This window comes from Anser anser (assembly GCF_964211835.1).
Source record: "Anser anser genome assembly, chromosome: 7".
NCBI lineage: Eukaryota > Metazoa > Chordata > Aves > Anseriformes > Anatidae > Anser > Anser anser.
Window position 1 is genome coordinate 41,271,152 of NC_139727.1, and position 17,921 is coordinate 41,289,072.

Here is a 17,921-nt window from a genome sequence, read left to right on the forward strand (position 1 = left end):
AAGTACCCATCACTGAGATCGGATCGGCGTGAAAGGGAGCAAGTGCGTGGGCTGAGGAACGGTTTCTCTTAAGTTCTCCCTAAAAAATGCTGTAGCAGCTGCATGCCTATATCCTGCAAACTAGATGAAGATGAGTTGGTGCCTGGTTTATTTGTTTTAATCTGCTTGATGGATCTGTTCCACGTTCTGTACGTACCGTTAGAGAATACGTGGGCTTTGCATTAGCTAGTTTATGAACTCCTGCACATCCTGAGATTGCGTACGTCTGAAGTAGGCTGCTCGTGCCTGTCAGTGATGCCAGAGATGGTGTTCGATGCCTGAGGTCCTGGAGAGCTTGTCCTCTTCATCCCTGCAGCCCCTCTGCCCCAAGTCCCTACCCCGCAGCCAGCTGGAAAGCTCCTCGCTCCCCAGCGCGGGGGCAGCGCGGGGTGCTGCCGCGCACCAAAGGAGATGTCCGTCCAGGCCGGAAGGGCGAGGGCCGTGCCTCCTGTCCGGCCGGGCCCTGGTGCCCGCGGGCAGGCAGCAGAAAGCCCTGGGTGCTCCGCTCCCCACGGATGCAGCGTGGGCCAAAGGTCCGCGTGTGGCCCCAGGTCCGCGCGAGCGAGCGTGCCGCATCTCGCCGGAGCAGGAGGGCCATAAATTCTCCCCGGCATCTTGTGCCAAAGCCTTTCCCACATCAAGTCTGTCAGCTGCCTTGCATTAGTTATGTAATCATCTCTTTGGCTGCTGGTATGTACGTCTCTGGAAGCGAAGAGCAGGGTATTTTTTTAATGAAGGCTTTTTTTCATTAAGTTGATTAATTTCTGAAGGAACGAATGCTTTTAACCAGCGTACCAGGTCCTGTTTAATCTGCATTAGATTTTTGCTGTTGTGGGATCAAACAAACTTGTTTTCTTTATAAAACATATTTCCTGTGTGCTGTCTGCAGTTGAAGAAATAAGTTGCAGCAAAATTACTGGTTTAATTTCCTTTATGAGTGATGACTTGCTTTGTTTTGATTCAAGCCAATAATCCGAGCTCGTTCTTCATGCAGAAAGCAGCCCTTTCTAAAAGCAGAAAGCCCTCAAACCTGATACTGTTTCTTCGTAGAGGTGCTGGATGGTAGAGTTTGATCCTGGAACACCTGCCTGCCGGCGCGTTGCAGCCAGCCGAACCCTGATGCCCCGGGGGTGGTTCGGAAGCCCCGTGCAGCCGGCGGGAGGCAGGAGTGCTGGCTGGGAGGCTGTAACGCTCACCTGGCCTGCCTCACCTGGCCTGCCGCCTTCCGCAGAAGAGACTCAAGGCACGGAAAGGAAGGACTTCCCTGAATCACGGCAAGCGCCGGGCCTCTTTGCCCTTCCCCTCAGCTCCCGCTGGTGTCAGGTTTTAGGCAGGTACAGTCGTCAGAAGCAAAGGCTGCCGGAGCTGCTCGGCGCCTGTCGGAAGCCTTCTGGGCCCTCCAGCCCCCACTGGGCTGCCGGCAGGCACGAGCACTTGGTGCTCCTCACGTGCCGTCAGGGCTTCCTTCCATGTCTGGGGGAAGGCTGGTTTGGTGATGCTAAATTACAGCCTGCTGTTGCTTGCCCGCGTTACGATTAGAAAACAGGCCTCCAAAATAAGCTGCATGAGTGCAGAAGGCGAGCAGGCTCCCTGCTCCTTCGCCTCGCCACCCGCCCCGCAGGAGCCTGTGCTGCCCGGCGGGGCGCGATGCCTTGTGTGGTGCCGTGTGGCGTGACCTGGTGCCCTGGTTTTCCAGAGGAGCCCTCGGAAGGAGCTGGGATCCTTGCTGGTGGCGCAGCAGAGGACAGCCAGCAGCACCGCCGCCGCATGAGAGGCTCTGCGGGACGGCCGGGGCTCTGCCGCTGGGCAGGGCCCTCCGCGGGTGGAGGACCCTCGGCTCCATCCCGTGCGACACAGCCAGAGGGGGCTTCGACACTGCTTTCCCTGAGGTCAGGAGCTCTTGTGCTGCCATGCCCAGCACCCGCTGCTTCCCGGAGGTGGGGGATTCGGGTGCTCCCGTGCGGGGGGAGGCCGTAGGGGTGCCTGCACATGGCTGACAGGAGGCGCTGAGTCTGCCGAGCAGGGCTGCCGGCAGGGCTGCCGCGGTCAGGGTCCCTGCGCACAAACACAGTTGGGATGCATTAATCTCAATTCAAATGTGAATAAAATCAATTCGAATAAAAAGATAAATCAGCTTTTTGCACGCTGCTACAGCTGTTAAACCTGTATTAGTGAATGGCTTTATTCAATCCAAAACTGCATTTTTTTTTTTAATTACGACTAAGCTCTTGGCTTCAGCAGAGCTTTCTTGGCTTTCCTTTTGTCATACAGTGTAGCACGCAGGCTGCTGGATGATGCCAGTGTCCTGAATCAGTAAGTCTGTTGTGCACATGTACTCATACCTGTACCAAGGCTACAGCAACGTCCAGAACACAGCGTTTAAGCTGCTACTCCATCTCGAAGCTTTTTTAGAACAGAAACCTCTGAAGTTTTGTAGAGACAAAGTGCGAAGGTGTGAATGCCTGTTGCTGCGCTGCTCCTACGGAGCGCATGCTGGAAACTCCCGGCTCTGGTCGCAGGTTACTAAGGGTAGACACCAGAGCTCGGATGGCACCCGGAGCCCAGCCTGCTCCGGGTCCCTGCCGGGGAGCTGAGCCCCTCGCTGGGGGGCTGCTTGGCACCGTGCTTCCCTCCTCCAAGTGTTGTTGGTGTCAAATCACAGGGAGGAAGAGGCTGGCCTGGGGGCTTGCTGCTGCCTCCTGCCCAGTGGAATGTAGATGTTCTGCTCAAAGCGTTCTCCGTCTACAGGCTGCCTCGAAAGGGTCAGCTTTTTGCAAAAAGCATGTGAGGGATATTCTACCAAGTCCCGAGACCTCCCTAAAAGTTTTGGGGAGATAATAAACGTGCATATGAATTAGTTGTGTGCTTTTGAAAATCTCAGAAGGCCAGTGGATAGATTACCTCGCAGAATTAAGTGTACCATTTATTCTCTGTTACAGACTGTGGGTATTAGGGCCTGGTCTCGACACATCCCAGTCTCTTCAGAGCGGGATCATTCTGCTAAATACTGCGTTTATGGATTTAAGGATCGCAGTCCTCTGAAATACAGCTTTTAGGACAGGTGTTCATGGTGCTCTAAGTCAGCTCTTTGAAGCCTTACATGTGTAGGCAATACTGAAAATGATTCTGGGTGCTGAGACTGCGAATTGGTGTCACTTTGGTTCTAGGCCTGCAGAGGAGGTGTTGGTGCATTCTCAGCAGTGCTGGAAATGTGATCGTCTTTCTGTGTCTGGTGTTGGCATTCTTGGTTTAATTGTGCTCTGAACTTCAAATCACAAGCCTCTATGAGGGGTTTTTAAGGGTGTTTAATCTTTCGCTTCCTAGCATTAATCCTGCTCGTTAGGAGCACAGTTTTTACCCTTGTGTGTCCTGTGGTTTTGACTCAGCCAGTGCAGTTGATTTGACACGGACACGTGTTAGGACTCATCAGACTTTTGAGCTGTTTCAAACTGAATTGCATTTGAAGTATGGTGCAGTGATGCTTCTGCAGTCGAGAAGTACAAGTGTAGATCCCTGTGCCATCTTTTCTGTCACGTCTGTATCACTGAGTTGTTCCGTGTATCTCCTCTTCTGGAGGACAGATGGGTGCTCCCTTTGAACTTCCCCTCCTTAACTGACTCGCAGGGCCGGTGCAGGTACACCTTGCTGCAGGGCTGCGCGTAAGGTAGCGCACGGAAGGGTGCAGATGAGTGCAGACGAGGACTTCTCTCATTGGAAATTTTTTCCTGTGGCAGGCACATCGCCCTCCCGCAGATGTTTCTTTGGAAGCCTGTCACCTGCCCTTACTCTCAGTGGCTGGTGTTCAGTGAGAAGGCCAAATGACCAGAGTGCCACGTGTCAAGCGTGAAGTAAACTTCATCGCCTTTTGGTAGCTTTATTTTGGAGTGTGTTGGTTTGCATTTCTGAATTCAAAAAGAACATCTCCCTTGCTGTTGTTGCCTAAAGACTCACCAGATGCAGTCCAGAGCGCGTGGTTACAGCCCCTTTGGATGGCCGGGTGGGAGGGGAGCCGTGGCATCGTCCTCCTGTGTGAGACACCGGGCGTCCCCCGAGACCCGCAGTGCTGCTGTGGCATTGCTGTCCTGTGGAGCCTGGAACAAACATCCAGGGTGGAAAGGGGGCGCCTGTGGTGAGTGTGGGTGTGCGAGGGGCAGCAGGGATGTCTCGCACCGCTGGAGTCAAAGTGAAAGGGTGGTTTGGCTGCTGTGCCTCTTCACCTGAAGCACGGTTTGAGTACTGTGGCGGCAGTCAACATCTTGAGCAGCTGCAGGTACTTAGAAAAGCTTCTGTAAGGCTTGCTCTCAAGAGGGAAATAATCCTATTTTATAGATTGAGTTTGAAAAGCGGAGGCAGGACTGAGCAGATGTTCTTCACGTGGCGCTCTGTATAGGGACTTGTGGCAGATTAACCTGCAGTACCCACCTTTAAAGACTAAACAGGCTTCAAGGCAGAGACCGAAGATCTTTATCATACTGAAACTCATATCGCGTCTCTCTTGGAGAAAATTCCCACTTTTACTTTAGATCTGTTAACGTGACGAGTTTCTTCCAAAACTGTAGCTGCTGCTGTTTCTGTGTGTTGCGCAGGCGGGAAGCAGGAGCATGCCAGGCTATGTTTAGCCGAGCCCCGGAGCGTGCCTCGCCGCTGCGATCGGTCAGTTCTGTGCCGCCTGCAGTAACCTCTCCCTCTTTCGCTTTCTTCAAGGTAACAGAAGATAAGAGCACAGCTGTTCTCCTAGAGTGTCACGAAGTCTAAACATCCTGACTTGCTCCCCAGGAGAATCTGGAGGTTGCCATGCACATGACAGGAGGACGGGTTTCCTTGTCAGATTGCACTGCTTATCATCCATGAAAGGTGACAGGCACCTGGACGTGGAGCTAGGCGGCTCTTCTGGTGTGAGGCTGGCAGGAAAGTCTTAAGGATTCCTTAACCTAAGATGAGAATTTGACAAGTCATACGGCAATGAAGTAGGAGAACAGCAAAAACCACAACTTGGAATGTATTTATTACCTAAAAGTTAGCTATTCTTGATAAAACCCCCAAAATTATTGCTGCTGCTTTATTTTACTTACAGATTTCACAAACTTGTTAATTTTAAAGCTACCAAACTTTTACTCAATACTGTATTCTGAGAAATGTAATTGGAGCAGGACATGCAATAGAATGAAATCATTGTAGTGTCTTAAGTACAATGGACTCACTTTTGTGTCTATTAAAACTTGGAAAATGTGCAACACGTAACAATGGGGCTATCATTGCATATATTAAAGCTTTTTAATGTCATTTATTGCAGAGCTGAGAGAATCGGCGTTTTCAAGTACACCAACAAGCAATCAGCTGGTAACGTGGACGGTTGTGTGTCCTAAATGTGTGCTTTCTAAAGTCACCTGAAACAGTAGGCAGGACAGCCTTGATTTGCTTACACTGTGTGCGCAGAGGTGGGTGGTTAGCCTGACAGCACCGACTGGAAAATGAACGTTTGTGTCTACAGCATCTAGTCAGTGAGTGTAAATTAAGGCCTCTTGAACACATGCTGTTGGATAGAAGGAATCCTCATGCTCACATATTACCAGAAATGACTGTCAGTTTTTAAAGAAAATACAAAAAACAAAAACAAACCAAAAAAAACAAACAGCCTATAGCTTTTGTGTGTCTACCTTAGAATAGAAATGGTTTACAAACTAAAGTGAACTGTGGCCAAGCTTTTGAAACAATCACTCAATTTCTTCATATTTTTGAAATGTATCACTTAATTTCTTTGGATTTCTCTGGCAGTAGTCTCGCTTTCCCCTAGATTCCCCCAGTCTAGGAATTCATGATAATCTATTGCTTGCAGTGCTGGGGAGAAGAGTTCAGAGTTGCCCCTACTAGGTAAAATGCCGTCTGCGTGTGCTAGAAGATTAACTTCAAGCTGAAGGATCGTTGCACAGATTCTGCTTCCTGTTTGTTCTTAATCTGTTGCAGCAAACACTGATTAACTATTGTCAAATTCAAAGAACATAGAAGCTCGTATTTCCTGATTCATGCTTGTTCATGATGCGGTCTTTTGAACATCAGCAAGGGAGGTCAGAACTTCCCTTTTCTGTTTAACAACAACAAAGTTTAACAAGAAAAGTTAAACACCAGAAAAAAAAAAACAAAAAACTTTTTTCAGTCTCAATAAGAGCACACAGCCAGTCAAAGTTGTTTGCTTTAAAACAGTTGTAAGACTAGTAAAAAAAAACACGCAAACAAAAAAAAATATGCAAACTAAAATGCATTGCTAAAACAGGACATCTGTCTCCCAAGATGAATTTTGGCCATCCCTGCAAACAAATAATTTTCCTGTTTTCCAAACATAGATGTAAAAAGACTGCAGTGTATAGAGAAGGAATGTGTTCCTGCACCTTGTGTAAAGCCTTTATGAAGCACTTGTTTACCTGGGCATCCGCTGTGCCCATCTCCAAGCAGACTGCTTTGGCAAAGATGCTCTTGTGCAGTGAGTACTCTCACTCAGGGAGAAAACAGTTTTGCCTTTCTCAGCTCCTGTCTGTCTGTCTTCAGGAATTTCTTTTTTTTTTTTTCCCTAGCATCTTCTTGAGCTAGGCTTAGGGTTAACTGATGGCTATGTGAGGAAGTTTCTGTATTTTGTACTCACACAGTTCTTCATTGTACAAAGTCCCTGCCAAAATGTGTCGCAAAGCTTTTTGGCTGTAATGTTGCAGCAGTTAGCTGAAGGGAGTTACAAGTAGCCTTCTGTTCATTAAAAAAAAAAAGTCAAAATGAAAATAAGCAAAGCCCCATGCTCCACGAAAAGTGCCTGTCTATTCTCTGGTGATGGGCTGCTTCTGTCCCTCTTCCTGAGTGGGAAGGCTGCTCAGTGGCCGGAGGAGTTGCCAAGATCAACAGGTGAGTACTTGCTGCTTTCATGGGAAGGCTAGCAGATGGCACCTGGGTCTCATGGACCGGCAGAAGCATCCACGAGCCGGGTGTTCAAGTCTCTGCTGGGTATGAGAGAGTTACAAATCTTCGTGCTTGGTGCCGCTGTTTTTCTCTAGCTTGTGTCAGTGCTGCAAGTGACAGGAGACGGGTTGGGAAGGTAAGATCAGGCCGTGTCCCTTCTCTGTTGCTGGTTGTAGTCCTCAGGATAGAGTTGTTTCAGAGGGGACGGCCATATGGTGGTTTTCTGTGATCATTCGGCTCTGCAGTGAGACCTCTGGTGCATGTAACCTCTGCCGGGTGTTTGTACAGTGGAAACTGCCTGTCCTGTGCTGCAGCTGTGGTAATCACTGCCAAACGCGGGGGCTCAGGGCAGCACTTGTGCCCCACGGGGCTGGTGGGGAAGTACCCGGTATCGCAGGCCAGAAACCTTCCCAGTCTTCCCCTAAAGCCTGCTGCGTCCTGCTGCTGCCCCGTCACCAAGGCACATTTCACATCTTGCAAAGGGCAGCAGCCTCCTTGCACCTGAGCGTGTGGCATTCCTGAGATCGCTGGGCCCTTCAGAGAGCAAACAACACGTGGCTACCTGATACTCCGTGCAAGTGGAGAGGGAAAGGAAAAATGTCGGTGTTGAGCCCTCACCAGGTCCTTTGTCAGCCGCCAGAAGGACAGAACTGGTTTGTTGCCCTTTCCTGCCGGGAGGAAGGGGAGGCGCTGGGACCATCTTCCCCAGGGGACTGAGAGGTTGCATCTGGTGGCGCTTTTTTTTTCTTTCCTCTTTACCCTGGTGACGGCCAGGTGGCCTGACACGTGTCTGTATTAACGGCAGCTTAAAGGATGAAGCAGATGAGTGAAACTCGAGTACTGCAGGTGAGTCACCAGATTGTTGATCACTTTACTAAGAACTGCTACAGAGATTGTCAATAAAGACAAAGAAAATAGTGCTTAGGGGGCACGTGAGTGGACTGAACGTTAGTATACTTCTCTTAACCGGTGGCTCAGTTCTACAAGTGGGTTTACACACCAGCCTGAGACAATATCCCAATAAAAAGCACAACTTCAGACCTGCGTATGGAAATTGAAGAAGCTGGCTCGCTTTGCCTCACTCAGTTTTGGCAAGGCTTAAAGTGAAAATCCAGCAGCAAATTGGCTCTTTTGCCTTGGCCATTATGCAGATAAATGACAAGAATTTTCTCAGCAAATGTAGAAGCATAAGCCAAGAGCGCACTAATGTTTCATTTCTAATCTGATTTTAAAAAGTTACTGTGGAAGTTTCTAAGTGTCATTTTTAATAACACAAAGTTTCAAATGGTTTACTTTAGTCTTTTATTCCGCCGAAGTAAAAGCTCCATTAGGCTAAAAACTAAGTGGAAATTCTCCAAAGATAGTAAGCTGTCCTTAGTATTGTGTGCAGATTGGTTTTGTGCTGCCCTTTGAACACCACTAACCAGTTCCTGTGCTCTGTGACATTATACTTTTGCGCAATTCTTAAGGCTTCCCTTCATATACTTCTAGAACTTGTACGTGGCTCGAGGAAATGGTGGGCCTTTTTCAGTCCATCTCAGCTTTTTATAGTCTCCTCTGCTCCACGCTGTGGTTTTGGAGGTTTCCTCCTGAGCACTACAGCTGTGCTTCAGCTCGAACAGCTGATTTCCTAAATGTGAGCCCTGCAGATTTAAGCTTGTTTTTCTTTTTTTTCTCCAATATTTTATTCTGACTTGAGCAAACACTAAACTTACCGGTATTTTTTTGTAATAAGATGTTTTGCTAATATTCTGAATCTGTAGATTGCAGCTATATGTGCATAACCTACGTTCCTTTTATTTAGCCTTATGTCTAATGCATCTTGAGAAGTTTTTCAAGTCTTGAGAGTCTCCTTTACGCCCTTGATGTAAAAAGGCTCACTCTCAGCTCACTCTGCCTGGTAGGATTCACACCTTGTCAAGGGGAAGCCGCATATTTTGTAGAACTGAAGAGTGAGTTCGGTTATTTTCTGTTCAAAACCGGCATTTTTTACCAAATTTTTTACCCTAGCTTTTCTGACTTACACGTAGTTACTTCTAATAAACTTGGTAGGTGGCCTGACTTAATAGCTTCTGGTGCTTTGTGAGATGTAGGATGACTCAGAAAATCTGCAGGTGAGGGCTGGGGACTGCAGAGATGCTGATTTGGGAAGGGAGCGCTGGTTTAGAAAATGGCAGCGTACATCTGTGTGTTCTGCCTTGGTCTCCCCAGGAACTGGCCTGCTTAATTGCCTCGGTTTGCGCCACCTCCTTTGGTAAGGAACTGGAACAGGAAGGGTCTGTCAGCCGCTCGAGCCCCGTGCCTCGTGTCCATGTAAACGCGGCCGTGCTTTGGGCTGGCAGTGCCCAGGGGCACGCTGCCTGGCGGCAGGGTCCCCTGCAGGCTGGGTTAGCTGAAGGGAAGGGAATTTGGCTGAGCCCGTGTCGGAGCTGTAGCACTTCATGGTGCACTATTTAGGTAACTTGCTGTATACTCTAATAAAGCCATCACAGCGACTTACAGAATAAAAAGCCTTGCGTTTTCGGTTCCGCTGGGGATCCTAAGCTGTAGATGGGGCTTGACTGGTTGCCTGACAGGCTCGTACTTGGCTTACTGCCACTTTGATGCGGAAAGGCCTTTGTGCCTTGCACCTTGTGCTGCCCTGCCCTGCTGGCGGCTCCAGCTGGGAGGCTGCCGGCTGGCGATGGCCGGCGAGCGCGGGGCTGCTGGAGGGGCGGTGGGAGCTCTGTTCGGGTGCCTCCCTGCCAGGCCGTGACCGGGGGCACGGAGAGCCCAGCCCTGCTGCCGCCAGGGCATCTGCGTGCCTCGCCCAGGGCCTGCCGCAGCAGGGCGGCCGCAGCAGTCGCGCAGTGCTCTGTGCCCGCGGCCTTGCTGTTGTCCAGCTGCGAGCGCCACGTGGCAGTGGGGCTGGGAACCGGGCGTGCCATGCTGCCTACAGGAAAAGCCCATGTTAGCCGTTCTTGTAGCATAAACTTCTCAGTTCCTCACGCTGTTTGTTGACCTGAAGTAAGCATTTTGCGTAGTCTGACTGCGAATTCAACTTTTTTTGCGATGTAGTATTGAATAGGGGAAAAGAAATTTTAAAGTGAATGGGATGAAAATCTGTTTCGCAACCGACTCTGCCTTTGTCATTCGTGACAGACCTGTTGAGACTGCTTTTAGGGAGAGGATTTTGCACAGTTGATTTGTGCAGCATTCCTTAAGGTCATCATTTTTGAGCATTTCACCTCACTTTTTCTCACTAAGAGAAAACTTCCTCCCCGTCTTAAACAAAGCAGAATTACAGCCACCCAGCTTTGCCCATCACGCCCCAGCTGGCTGGTTGTGATTCCGCTTTTAGTGCTTGGATGAATTTCACCTTCCTCTTCATCCTGCACTTGTGGTGGCTAAATAAATAGCACCCGGCTAGCTGTGGAGGGGTTCAGCCATACGTGTGCCCCTGGCTGGTCAGTGCGAAGAGCCCTAAGCAGGGGAGGTCTGGAAGCCCCAGCAGCGGCAGGGCCCTGAGGCCCCCGGCTCTGCTCCACGGATGAGCAGCGGCACAGAGGCCTCGCCCCGGCAGCGCCATGGGCGTGGGTACCTCAGACCGTGAAAGGCAGAGCTTGGCTGTAATATTTTTTGTGAAAATAATCTTGTGTTGGAATCTCGACCAAAATTCTCAAACACTGCCCTAGTGCGCTTCCTTAGCGCAGCAGAGGGTTTAGAAGCCCTAAGGCAGCCGTTTTGTGGTTCCTGCTGTTAACACCGTGCTCGTTGCTGCCTGTGGGCAGCTGGAGCAGGAGGGTGCTGTGGGGCCAGGCGAGGCCCCAGCTTCGGGGCTGCTGCGCACCCCAGGAGGGAGCCACCGGCAGGGCAGCGGGCTGCAGGCCGTGCCGGTGCTGCCGTCACCCTCGCGTCTGGAGGGGGCCTCTGCCAGCAGGCGGCTTGCCTGCACGCGGCGGCCTCGGGGATGCGCCCAGGCCTCTGAGACGCGCCCTTCGCCGCCGCTGGCGTGGGGCCAGGCTGCCCGAGCGCCGCTGGAAGGACAAAGCAACCCCGGCCGGGAGGTCCTGGCGCTGAGAGTGCTGCTGGAAATGCGGAACGAGCCCGTGAGGTCAGGCCGTTGTGAAAATCAGAACCAGAGCTCCAGTCAGGGCTAGCCTGGTGGGGCAGCACCGCGATTTGTCCTTGCTAGTTTGGTTTAGTTGCTCCTGGCACCGGTCTTGTTCCTGTGGGGTTTTCTACCAATCCCACAGGGAAAAAACTGTCTTTATGGCTGAATTCACTGCACTTCAGCAATAGCTGTGTTTTATGTTTATATATCCTGCTGGCTCGGCTGCGGCCTTGAAACAGAAACCCCTTCTGGGGCTGCAGCTTCTCTTCCTAGGTAGGAGAAATTGGGAACCTGAACAGCCATCCTTAAAGGTGAAAGCAGCCTTACGCTGGTCAAAGGCATGACTGCTATTCTGGTACATAGTAATTTTCTTATTTTGCTGGATCTTAAGATTATTATTACTATCCATTTTTATTGCTACTTGTAGCAGAGGATTTCTAAGCAGCATTGATGCGTTCTGTCCCGTGTCTAGGGATTAATGGTTATTTTGCAAGACCTGGTGGCTGTGTGGGACACGGATGGGGCCTGGACTGCCCCTGCCCTGTCCCTTGGGGTGTCTGTCAGGGCCCGGTCCCTGGCTCACATGGCCCCCACTCATCAACCCTGCAGCGGGCAGGGCTGCATCTGTCTGCATGCTGCAAATCTCCGAGCTTTCAGACTGAGCTCAGGTGCAGCACGAGGGCTGGGTAAAGTGCGGGGCTGCTCAGGACACGGGGTCTGCCTGTGTTAGTACACGGCACAGGGCTCAGACACACAGCCTGGCTCTACAGCCCTGCTCCAGCCCTCCCAGTTAAAGAGGAAGCTGCTCGAATCCAATCCAACGCCAATCTTGTACGGAAAATATTTTCTTTCCCCTAAGCTTTTTTAATATAAGTGCATATTAGAGAACACAAATTTAGGCAAGGGGGGGGAGGGGGGAACACAAATTGTAAGTGCTTTTAAATTAGCTAGTAAATGCTAAAACATTTGGCTTTGGTGACAAAAACCTAGTGTGGGCTAAAGAGATTTTCTATTTCAAATATATTCTAAAGTGCAGCTGAACTGACCACGTAGCAAAGCCCCACCTGGGGGTTTCTGAGCTGAGGGCTGTGGTTGATGGAGATGGAGATGATCCTGGGGCGGGTGAACACGAAGCATTAGCACCGCAGGGCGCTGGGGGCTCCTCCTTTCTGGCACTAGGGGTCCCGGCCAGGCCAGCAGCTGCCCCCCACCTCTGCCAGCCCCTTGCAGGGGCACGGCACAGCCTCACCCACAGCCTGGCCCCTGGGCGGGGAAGTGGGCTGGGGCCGAGTCCCTGAAACAGCATCTTCCCCACAAGGTGCCCGTGGGTGAGCGTGGGCTGGGGTGCAGAGGCAGGTTTGCAGGAGGCGGGTGGTGGGGGCCGGAGCAGGATGGCACCTGTGTGCTGCTGGGGGGGCTCCTGCCTCCGGGGGGGGCAGGCGTGGGGCTGTGGCACAGGGACCAGGATGGGGGAGCTGCAGCCCCCTGTCCTCGGGCCACTTGCGAGCAAGGTGGACCTGGGTCTGCAGTCATACATCTACCCCGTCTCCGAAATTTGGTCTTGTTTTTCATCTTATTACTGGTTTTGGGGTGGGGGATCTTTCTGCTTTGATTCTCTTTATGACTTTCCTCCACCCCATAATTTTGCTCAACAATATTGCTTGCAGAAGCCTGTAATGAATCAGTATGGTTTTAATTTGCTTATGGGTGTGAGCTAATGAAGGGTTTGGGATCAGGCTTTGCTGGCTGGCGCTGTATCGCCGAGTGCCTCTGCCCGGCCGGGCGCGGGTCGCGCCGCGGGGAGCAGCGGGGACAGGCAGCGCGCTGCTGCAGAGGGCCTGGGTCGCTGCCAGTGTCCGACACAGACATCTGCATCAGTGAGATTTAAGTAAGAATCCTCATATCGCTGCAGCCCCTCCAAGCCGTATTCATTTATAATTTCCACAGCTGAAGTTCAGTTGCTACAGAAAAATTGAATTTTCCCAGCGGCGTGGAGGCTTGGTTGATGAATCACCGCACTTTATTAGCTAATCTTAGATCTGCTGTGAATTACTCAGTGAGTGCTGATACAAAGTGAGCTGAGAAAATGCTTGGTTTGAGTCATTTAATTTTAGAATTTGGGTCTCTTCCCCAGCAGAGAGGGTGTGAGCGCATGTGGGCTCAGAGCCACCGGTGTCGGTGTGTGCTGCTCTGCCGGCGGGCATGGAAGCAAAGGCAAACGTAAAAGTATGTGTGGTTTCCTCAAGTTAGATCCATCCGAGAACTTCAGTTATGTGAAGGTACTTTTAAATTCAGGAATAAATTTGTGTAATTAAGGATGTATTTAATTAGATGGATTATGTAGTTGGGCTAGAGAGTGCCAAGAAGGGGGCTTGTATTACCAAAATGAAGTGTTAAAATCTGGTGGGAGGGAACACAAAAAGGTTTTGTCTGGAATTCACTGGTTTTTAGCTCTTACTCCACAGACATTACTGGTTTCTGAATACCCTCAAAAGATGAGTGATAAAGCAAGATCACACACGTCCCCATTTGGAAAATGTGAAGAGTCCTAAAACCCAACGCCCCAGACCTTTGGGGCTGGCTGGAGGTGCTGTGAGTGCCGCAGTGCCGCAGCACTGCCCACTGCTCATCCCGACGCCTCTGGCTGCCCCCACGCAGCCTCCCGGGGCTCCCGGTGCCCTCCCTGGCTGCAGCGGGCAGAGGCTGCAATAACGTCCCCGCTCTGCCCGCTGCGTCCCACGGCCGAGGCGATGCTGGCTGAGGCTGTGCCGCCTTTACAGGAGCACCGGGACAGGCCCCGCAGGGCCACGGGGGCACCGGGCACATTGCCGTGGGTGCCGTGCTGCTGGGGGCTCGGCCACCGGAGTCGTCCCGTGTCAGACTGAAGAGCTGCTGACATTGCATCCGTCTGCTTTTGAAGGAAAATGAGAAAATATACAGGAAAATGCAGAAAATATTCTCGTGGACCACCACAAAGTGCCCTGACTGCTAAAGGGGCTGCCCAAACATTTCATGGCTAATCTACCACCTGAAGCACAAGGATCGCTAAGTTGTTCTGCGCAGTGATTGCTGCTTTAGCCATAGAAGTGTTTAGCCTGTTTTCCAAAAGTTTTCTTTTTAACATAGTATCTTGTGATGTGGAGTTCCACAAGACTAAAGCATTTTGGGAAGGATTTTATGGCCTTCATTTCCTCCGTTTTCAGTATTTAAATAAGTATCGCACTTCCATTGTCTCCAGTAAAATTAAACAGTTTATTACTTTATTGTCTCTTAGCTGGTTTCTAACCTTAATTGCTTAATAGACTAATGCGAGGGATTTTGTAAAAAGATGGTGTTGCCATACAAACTGTGTCATCAGGTTCTTCATCTGATGTTTGTTGGCATATCGGGGAGCTGTTCAGGTTTCACCCCAAACCTCTTTCCCTGTCTGTTCCCTGCATGTGCACCCAGAGCTGGGGCAGCCTTGGAGGGGACAGCGTCCGTGGGGCACCTGGGACGGGGACACCAGGGCCAGCACTCTGCCGTGGCACAGGTCCCTCCACATGGGTGCTTTTTGGGCAGTGGGGGAACTCCCGGGGGAGCTGAGGAGTATATTTTAGTGTCCTGCTTCTTATCTTTCTCCTTAGTAGGGCTTGCGTGCACACCAAAAATTGTATCAGCAAGTTTCCCAAGCGGCAGTTTCCGTTGTGACTGGAACTAATGAAGAAGTTTATTTTAATGTAGAAGTTTCTTTTTCTCATCCTAGACAGGGTCAGCTACTAATAAATGCTGTCATACTCAGCCCTGGTGGTTTGTCCCTGACATATGAAACACTTCTTGGTATGAAAATTGCCTCAATTTCAAGAAATAGGAGTAGGGATCTGGACAGGAATTGCCATTAGAAACATCTGTTTTGCCTTTCTATCTGTATGACCACTTTCTTAAAAAAAAAAGAGAAAATCTTAAAAAAAAAAAAAGTTTACTCAGTCTGTAATACAGCCACTAGAGTGAGTTAGAAGTGACTGTAAAAGTTACGTTAATGCAACTTCATTCTTACAAACTGACGCCCAATGGGAAGAAAACTCCCGGTCCTCCATGTGCAAACACTATCCTCCCCGCAGATCAGCTTTGTAACACAAGGCTTTCTGAGTTTCTTCTTTCCTGGTGCTGCGTTTTCCTCAGGTTCTGTTTATCTAGCCCGGAGTGCAGCCAGGGCGCCGGGCGCACTGTATGAGGAGGGTTGTCTCGATTCAGTGCAGGCTGAGCAGGGTTGCAGTCACGGTGAGTAAATGTCCCAGCAGCTCTTCTGCTGCCCGGCTCGGGACAGTGCTGCAGACAACGCCGGTGGCTGCCGGGCGGCACAGGAGCTGCAGGTGGATGTAGAGCACTTCCAAGACAGACGCCTGCTCTGGGTGACGCTGGCAGGAGGAGCAAGGGGCTTGCATGGGTCAGGTCGGCGTGTGGTTGCCTCGGGCAGACCCTGGGGCAGCGCCATGTGGCCGGGACCGCGGTGCCTGGTGGTGAGTGGATGGCATGTGCTGTCACGGGGAGGCTTCGGAAAGGAACCGCAAAGTGGGGCAGCGAGCTGGAAAAGTTCGGGAAGGCGAGCACGAAGCAGCGGTACGGGGTTCTCTGACAAGAGCTGCCCCAGCTGAGCACTGTCTGTGGTCCCTGTCAGTGCTGGCTCTGCACACCTACGGGGAGGATGCACGCTGCTTCCTGGTGAGGAACGGGCACGAGCTGTGCAGGCGACTGGAGCAGTTAATAAGCTGAGAAAATGCTGAGTCTGAAGTGTTCCCACCTTCTTCAATTATGCATTTGTAACTCTGAAGAGGTTTTTTTTGAAACATCCATCAGAAGAAGGTGCTGCAGCCCGTGTGGCAACCACTGATTAATGCGCTTCTGGGGTGCAGGGGAAGCAGCGTGCTCCAGTGCCTGCCTCGCTGCGTGCCTGTGTGCACGTCAGTCACCCGTCCTGCGCCAGCCCCCTGCCACCTCCATGCTGTCTGGTGTGTGATGCCCGTTTGTCGTTCAGAAATGTCGTCTTGCTGCCCTGCACACTTAGCTTCTAGGTGGTAAATAGCGTTCTTATTTTTGCTCAGTTTTCCTGCCCGTTTGAGATTGGAAAAACAGGAACGCAACCACAGCGCTCCTGCCAAATGAGCATAATTCGCTGCATAATTTTCTGCTCTGTGTGGAATAAGTGAGCACAAAGATACAAGAGGGGTTGCAAAGGTGCTTTGCGCCCCAAAGCCTTGGCTGAACATCCCTGTACTGCACCACGGGAGCGGCGGCTGCTGAGATGCGCTGATGTATTCGTGGAGTGAAGCAGCCGAAGGCACTGCCCGTCCCTGGCCATCGCCTGCTCAGTGCTGCAAAGCTCGGGGCGACGGCCGGGACTGGGAGACGCGTCCATCCCCGCGCCAGGAAGTGTCCCCAGTGGGGCACTGGTGCCGTGGCCGCGGGGCAGGCACGAGGTGACGGGGTGCAGCCCACCCCAGGGCCCCAAAGCGGTGAGCTGGGCTTTGCTGTGGAGTGCGTCACGAGCTGGCTGCGGAGCCACAGCTGCCCCTGTGCCCCCAGGGCTGGGGGGGGCTGGGGGGGGGGACATCTGCAGGCAGCATGGGCTGGAGAAGGAGTTATTTGTCAGGTAGGGCGTTGTGTGGTGAGAATGCCTTTGTGCTGGTAGCCTGCGGAGTAGGAAGGGTGGGTGCCGTTCCTCAGGCACAATGGGAAGGGAGCGGTGAGCCCAGCGGCACGTAGCAGCCCACCCCAGCCGCGGACGGAACGGGTTTCTCGCCTGGAAGAGCCTGGGTCCGGTGCCGGCCTCACAGCCCTGTTACACAGGGACCCAAAAAGCGGGAACCCCACGGCAGAAAGGGGGCTGTCAGATAGGACAGGCCTGACTTTGCTCTGCCTGCAACCTTCTGCTGGCTTTGGCTCAGACTGCCGTGCCGGGCAGAACTGGGTTCTTCAAAGGAGCTGGATTTGGCTTTGTTCAGCACAGCGAAGGGGGAGCGTGAGGCACGGGATGCCCTGCGCACCCCGGGGCTGAGGCCGAGCTCCCGCACGCAGCCCCTGCGGTCACACAGTGCTCCTGGGGAGCTGCCGGCACCAGCTGGGCTGCCTTTCGCCTTTGCCACCGCACCACGGGCAGAATCAGCAGCTCCCTGGCATGCTGAGTGATATCGCCTCCTCTGTATGCACTGTAGAAAACTTTGGAGGCAAGCTAACGCTTGCCTGGCTTAATTAAGGCTGTTCTCTAATTTTGTTATCCTTGCTGTTTGCTGCTCCCGGCCTCCAGCCCCACCTGGGAGGATCTGCGATAGCTTGGTGCTGCTGCTCTCACTGCGGGCAGCTTCGTGCCTAAATTTAATTCATCCTTATTTCAAGGTTAAATGGTTCTTCCCATCACAGATGTTAATTACCGGCTGTAATTAATGCTTTTTCCTCCTCCCATCGCAGATCTGGGGATTAGTTGCTATCAGCCAGTTATGATCAGTTGCTTGCACTGAAGGATGTGGCATGCACTTTTGGGGTGATGTGCTTACTGTTTCCTTTATTATGAGTCACTGTTGTCTCCTTGGGAAACGCGGGAAGGCATTCTGTTTAGAATAGCATTTTTTGCGCAGGGATCTGTGTTTTTCCCTTGGCTACAAGTCAGCAAACTAAATTCTTGTTTACCAGCACTGCCCACACACATCTGCCACTGCAACACTGGTCCTGTAGTTCTCTACCTGTGGGAACCAGTGGCCGTGGCCGGCAGCGTGGACTTTCATCCCCTGGGAATTTATGGGTACGATAATCATTCATTTTGGAAGCATTTGCATCTACCGCAGAAGAACAATCCAGACACTTTTCACCCTGA

At 51.6% G+C, this 17,921-nt stretch overlaps 1 protein-coding gene across 4 annotated transcripts in view; it reads left to right on the top strand.

Annotated features, from left to right (window-relative positions):
* Positions 1-17,921, top strand: part of PWWP2B (PWWP domain containing 2B) — an 86,989-nt gene that overhangs the window by 14,330 nt on the left and 54,738 nt on the right. Inside the window, exon 3 of one of the 4 annotated variants that reach the window (XM_083843666.1) lies at positions 4-955. The exons of 2 other annotated variants lie outside the window; for them this stretch is intronic. The gene's annotated coding sequence lies outside the window, so the exon portion shown is untranslated. Of the gene's footprint in view, positions 1-3; positions 956-4,743; positions 5,281-17,921 lie in introns of those variants that run through there. One more of the 4 variants, XM_083843662.1, reaches the window with a different exon arrangement.